Consider the following 6,571-nt stretch of genomic DNA (forward strand, 5'->3'; position numbering starts at 1 on the left):
CAGGAGGCAAAGATTGTAGTGAGCCCAGACTGCACCACTGCGCTCAGTGCAAATAAATAAATAAATAAAACCAAATGAGTCTGCATTAGCTCAGATCAAAAAGTTAACCCACACCCCAGCACACTTCATTAAGTGAAGCAGGAGGGCCCACAATTACCAGCAGCTACTGCTCACTCCAGAGTGACCCGATCTTCCCTTTAAAAATCTCTGTCCTGCCAGGGGGATTGGATTCCTTTCCTTGCCACTCTTGAAAACCCACTAACCTCTAAATTTTGATGACTTTTCCCTCTCTGTTCGAGTGAGTTTTCTTCCTGGTATGGAATTAACCGGGACAGGCTCGATAAATGTGTTCTCCACAAGCAATTTTCACTAAAGTACTCTTGAAAAATAAAGGTACACTAAGAGATGTGTGAAATCTTAAAGCCGGCTATCTTTTTTCCCCCAGTAAGGACCCAGAGTGCCGTGGGTGAGTAATTCATTCATGTCACCCATTTGTGAGGGACGACAAAAGACACCACCTCTTGTTCCTTTCTTAATTTAGAAGCTTTCCTTAAGTCTATCGAAGATGACTCCTGAGGTGGGAAGATGGGATAGGTGAGGAGAAAAATTAACCTGAGGTGACTGCCTCCACGGAGTGAATAAGCACTTCAGGTCTCCACACCTGTGTCAGAGAGGAAAGGCATTTGCATGTCAGGGAGGTGGACGCCCCCACCTGCCACCCCCTCCATGTCTCCCCTTGAAGGGAGCAGGAGCCTGATCTCCCCCCACTCCTCTCTCTGTCTCTCTCTCTCTCTCTCTCTCTCTTTCTCTCTCGGCACTTACATAAGACCCTGTAAAACTTCCAGTGACATTCACGGAAAATGTAAGCTGCTATTTTGCTCCCTCAGGAGATCATTTTAATGGACTGAGTGACAAAATTCACGGATTCTGAATTCAGCAGAAACCTTCTCAACCGAGGTACATCAGCACAGGGACAGAACAAAAAAAAAAAGATCCAACCCCATTAAACAGGGTCACCCAAGGGATGGATTCAGTGTGCAAGAGACAATCTGTTCCCTCCGAAGTGACCCATTTAAAATCAGATTGTTCCGGGGGAAGCTCATAGGTTTAATAAATTTCAAACAGGCAAGGACAGTCTTGCACAACTGAGGCTCCTTAAGAGGAAAATTTAAAAGAGGATAAGGCGATGAACAAAATAACTTGTGGATACACAAAGTTTGGAGTCCTCACTCCAAAACTTCAAAAGCAATGATATTTACAAGAATATCTGGATAGCTCCATATTGATCACTCCTCACAACCAGCTTCGCCTAAGAGGAAGGGCATGCTGGCTGGGGTACCCCCCTGCAAACAGTAATGCCAACCAACCACTCCGTCCTAAAGACGGACTCACAAGCTGTGGCTGCTCGCCCCCAAATTGCCCCGGACTGCCTGAAACAAGGAACAAGAAAAGTTATTCACAGCATCACACCAGGAAAGGTAGTTGCGTACCGCCGAAAAGGGCCCTCTCCAAAGCAGACTTGGCAACTACAGGTGCTCACCGCTAACAAGCGGGGCCGAGGGTGCGGGGAGCGGTCACCTGCCCTCCTGGTGTTAACCAGAAACTCCTCGTGGCTCGCTCCCTGCCAGCAGCCTGTGTGCCGAGAAGCGAAGCAGGCCCTGAGACTGGTCCTGGGGTCGTCGGAGAATGGGGGCTTCCACCTCTCGCCTCTTCAGGGCTCCCGGCCCAGGCAGCAGAGGGTGTGCCCGCCCTCCCGCCGGCGTCCCGAGTACAGGGGTTACCAGCCACAGGTTCGGAGAACTTGTCCGGCGCAGCACACCACGGCGCCGCCGCGGCGACTCTCGCGCTCCGGGGCTCTTACCTTAGCCGTGACTGCCGCCAGGCAGAGGAAAACACGGATGAACCGGGTGGCGCCGCCACCTACGAGGCTCAGGGCGTCCGGGTCAGGGTCCCGGCAGGCGCTCTCCTCCTTCGGGCGGCGGTGCCAAGCGCAGAGTTCGGGACTGCCCCCGGCTTCAAATGCCGCGGCGAGGGTCCGGGTTGTCCACGCTGAACACTGTCCCTTCTTCCTCTTCCTCCGGGGCCGCTGCTTGGAGCTGCTCCCGGCCCGAGGGACTCTCTCGAGCCGGAGGCGCCCCGCATGGGCAGGGGCCTGGGTCCGCCTCGGGTTGGGTCCAGGGAGCGGCCGCCGGGGCCGACTCCACCTCCCGCGCTCCCAGCCGATTCGCCCCTTCAGGGCAGGGCCTGCCCGCGAATGGCCCGGCGAGGCAAGCGCGGCCGCGCCCCCAGCTTCGGGCGCCCGGGCTCCGGCGCGGCGGCGGGGCAGGAGCAGTCCGGCCGGGCCGGGCGCCGAGCGCAGCGGCGCGGGGCGGGGCGGGGCGGGGGGGGCGCTGCAGCCGGCCGCGGCGCGCTCTCCCCCCGGGCCTGCGCCGCCCGCCCGCGGCTCCGCGGGAAGGAGGCGCCGGAGAGGGCCTCGCCCCGGCCTGGGGCGCGGGGCCGGGGGCGCGGGGCCAGGGGAGGCGCCCCGGGAAGGTCACAAGAGCGGAGGCGCGGCGAACGGATCGCGGCCCAGTGGGTGCGGGGAGCCGAGGCGGGCGGCCCCCGCCGCCAGGAGCGCTCGCCGGCCTCGGCCGCCGCCGCCTCCGAGATGCTCCGGCTTCCCGGAGCGCGCGGCGCTCGGAGCTGGGCGGCCGCTGCAGCCGCCGCGGGCAGCCGGGCGCCGCTGGCCGGAGCCGGCGCGCGATCCCCGCCTCCCGCGCCCGGCCAGGAGGGGGCCGCCGCGCCGGGGCCGGCAGGGGCGGGCGCTGGGGTCCGGGCTCCGGGCTGGCCCCGCCGCCTCCGCGTGCCCAGAGCGCCGGACTCGCTCAGCAGCTGCAGTGACTGTGTGTCTGTGTCATGTCTGTGCAGCCGGGGGGGACCGCGAGCCGGGGCTGGGTTCCGAGCGGGGGCGGGGCCGGCGCCCGCTTCGGGGCCCGCCCCCGACCCCGTGACCGAGAGGCCGACCAATGGCAAGCGCCGTAGCCGCACGGACCAACAGGCACCCCCGCACAGGCTCCGCCCCCCCCGGCGAGACTCCTCCCCTGTGCTTCTTCAGCTCGCGGGCAGGCAGGCGGAAGCAACACCCGGAGCCGGGATCCCGGGCCGGGTCCGGATGAAAGGGTGCAAGCTGGAAGCTCCCCGCCCTTCTCCCCCCACAGCCCGGCCGCTCGCGGCCGCCTCGGGCTTGGCGTGCCTCGCGAAAAGAGGGGGAAGGGAAGCGGGACGGGCCCGCAGCTGCCGCGGTAGAGACGCTCGCTGGCTTGCAGGGCCGGGCAGCCTTCTCCCCAAATTGCACAAAACAGCCGTGGTGGGAAGTAGGAAGTTTCCCCGCCTCGGGTCGCCGCTTCTCTCAGAGCTGGGCAGGGTACGGGGCAGCAGGAGTCCGTGAGGAGCCCCGGTGAAGGGCTCTGACGGCATCTTTTTGGGCTCGGTTTCCGAGAATCCCGTTTAAGGCTTCCTATTCCTCTGGGGGAACTACATTTCTGTTTCCCCCACCCCAAACGCACACCCGGTGCGCGCACACCAAGCCCCTCCCCTGCTGATTTTATTCTCGCTCTTTCCCTCCTGGCATAAGAACCAGGCGCGCAACGTCCCTTGAATGGACTTCCAGCCTCCCAGTCCTCGGGACGAGGGTAGGGGTGCCGAGAGTCCTCCCAAGCCACAGGGGGAGTGGGTGAAATGGGTCGGGACGCGGGGGCGTGAGAATGGATGGAAAGAGGATGCCTCCCTGGAGAGAAGACCCAGAGGAGAGGAAAGCGGAGAGGCAGGGAGAGAAAGAGGACGCCGAGGGCTGCACAACTCCGACTCGGAGACCGGAGCTCCGAGCGCGCGATCCAGCTCCCGGATTTTTCCCCAGCTCTCTCCCAGGGCTTCTGGGGTCCCCTTCCCCCCTGGGTCTCCAGCCCTCCCCCTGCGGGGCGGGCGGCCGGGTCTCTGCCTCCCTTCTGCGCGCCTCTCGGCGCTCCGGGACTCCGGCGAAGCAGCGGGAAGCCCACCCTAGTTCTTGGAAGGGGCAAGGGAAGAATGAATGGGGAGGGGGCGCGGGGGAAAAGGCCGCCCCCAGAGCTCGAAGTCCCGAGCTGACCCCGCTCCTCGAGGTCGAGCTGGTGGGGATAGGGTGGGGGTGGGGCAAGGGCTTCCAAGACTTGGCCCCTGCTCGGTTCCGGACCAGGCTCCCGCCTGGGTAACCGCACTCTCAGCCCTTGGCTGGACCCAGCTGGGAGGGACCCTTCCTCCCATCCCACTTCCCCCCAGGCTGGTGAAACAACGACCCCCACCAGCAGCAGCAGCAGCAGCGCCGGCTCTGCCCCGGCTCCGGGGCGCTGTTTACCTAATCTCAGCAGCTGACCGAGCCCAGGAGAATTCAAAAGGGAGGCAGCGGTGGCACAGCAGCGTCCCCGGCGAAGAAGTAAAAGACGTTTGCTTTGGAGCTTCGGGATAAGTTAACTGCGAAGCTGGGGTCCTGCTGTCTTATCTGTGCGGGGATGAGTCTCACCGTGCACGTTGCAGGCAAAGCAGATCCTATTTGTTTTTGATGCCATTACCATGTCGGAGAAGAACATTGTATGATAAAATATTATCTAATATCCTAGAGACCATTAAAGTGTCAAAGTTTAATGCCAAGCCTCTTAGCTCGAAGGCTTCTCAGTTCTTCCTCTGACGTGCAGTTCTCTTCTAGAACGCGCTGAAAACAAGGGATCATTTTTATTTTTTGCGGGCCGAATGTCCTTCCTTCCTACTCTCTTCCTCCTCTCTCACCCCCTCCCACGGCCCGGAACCGGGTAAAGTTAAAGCAAGAATTTGTACTTTCTTTTTACGTTTTGCTTCACTTCATTAGTGGTGCAAAATGCATTATTGCAGCACATTAGCATATTAATAAAGGTAACGTGACTGAGGAAAGGAAGAGACCTGAAATTTACAAGCAAAGGAGAAATAATTGAATAACATGGGAAACTAAAAGATAAGCCTGCAGGAAAGAAACAGTTCCATTATAATTACTCGAGTGTAGTGCATTCTCTAGATGGAATCTAAGAAAATTATGACCATGGGGTGGGAGCTAGCAATATTCACGCTGGTCAGTAAGGTACGTTGAGGACATAATGCCTTATTAGGGGATTTCACAGTATGTACTTTCATTAGTCAATAAGCACCTTAAATGTAGAAAAATTTTGCTTTATCAAGTCAAGGCTGCAAGTTTCTGTAGTCAGTGGCATAGCTAATGCTTTAAATGACAGGAATGCTGTCGGACTGAAATATGACACATACTGAGCCCTCTGGTTAGTACATCAAGCCCCACGTTTAAAGTATTACGTTGGAAAATTGTAAGGCTCCTCAACTCCCCAGTCCAAGCAACTAAATATGTATGTACATATACATGGAAAACCTGAAGTAGGATGTAGTTACTAGGAATTATAGCCCTTTGACACAAACCAGGTTATAAATGTCTTAAAAGGATTTCCACAACGTTATAGTATGAGAATGCAGAATAAAATATGTAAAGTGATATATGTTATTTCTAAAGAATGAGCGCAGCTTTTGCTGAGAACCGGGAAATGAAAAAATATTGAGCTCTCTAAACCAACTGTTACCTATTTATCTCCACACAGTTACTGTACCTGTCACTGAAGAGATTCCTAAAGGTCTCTCATCTTTTTTATTAGGGTCAAGGCGACCTAATCCTAAGAAACCTGAGGTCTTAAGACAGCCACTAGGGGGCCCTAAAGGCATCTCAAAGAGAAAGCCAGAAAACACTCTCACCTCCGTTTTTCTGTGTACCTAATATTGCGAACTGGAATCTAAAGACACTATAGGAACACAGCACTTTGGGAGACTGAGGCTGATGGGTCACATGAGGTCAGAAGTTCGAGACCAGCCTGGTCAACATGGTGAAACCCTGTCTCTACTAAAAATACAAAAATTAGCAGGGTGTGGTGAGGGCCTGTAATCCCAGTTACTGGAGAGGCTGACGCTGGAGAATCGCTTGAACCTGGGAGGTGGAGGTTTCAGTGAGCCAAATTTGCACTACTGCACTCCAGCCTGGGCAACAAGAGCAAAACTCCATCTCAAAAAAAAAAAAAAGTGCAAAGTTTGGAGGCAAATCTAGCTTTATGTTATTGGACCTGAGTCCAATTTTGACTTGTAAGTCAATTTAGTTTCTCAACTCTTTTCTCACCTCTAAGAAAGAAAACATTGTATCCATTGACAAGTTTACCTAAAAACCATCTTAAAGTCAGCAATTCTCTTTGTCATTCTAAACAGTATGTTCTTTCAAAGGTTTGAGGCCTGTTTTCTGAATGTTTTGCACATTCTTCAAGAGCTAAGTAACAAGACGATTGAATTCTCACAGAGACAATATTTAAAAGATTCAGCAACCTGTACAGCAGGGCACCCACCTGCCAACTTAATTGTAGTCAAGCCAGCTACAGGGGCACTAGCATTAGAGCAGAGTGCTGAGTTAATACTTCAGTGCTGGGTTCTGGTGAAATGGTGGTGTTGATGTTGGATGGAAGCAGAATATAGTGGGGATGGCACC

The 6,571-nt window shown here is 56.0% G+C and overlaps 1 protein-coding gene across 6 annotated transcripts in view; it reads right to left on the reverse strand.

The window, feature by feature from the left end:
* Positions 1 to 4,717, reverse strand: part of LARGE1 (LARGE xylosyl- and glucuronyltransferase 1) — a 635,729-nt gene extending 631,012 nt beyond the window's left edge. For 4 of the 6 annotated variants that reach the window (XM_035261475.3, XM_078339229.1, XM_078339217.1 and 1 more), the window contains exon 1: positions 1,862 to 2,284. The gene's annotated coding sequence lies outside the window, so the exon portion shown is untranslated. Of the gene's footprint in view, positions 1 to 1,861; positions 2,285 to 4,369 lie in introns of those variants that run through there. The other 2 variants (XM_035261739.3, XM_054245858.2) reach the window with 1 other exon arrangement.
* Between the last annotated feature and the right edge of the window lie 1,854 nt (positions 4,718 to 6,571).

This window comes from Callithrix jacchus, chromosome 1 (assembly GCF_049354715.1).
Source record: "Callithrix jacchus isolate 240 chromosome 1, calJac240_pri, whole genome shotgun sequence".
Lineage (NCBI taxonomy): Eukaryota > Metazoa > Chordata > Mammalia > Primates > Cebidae > Callithrix > Callithrix jacchus.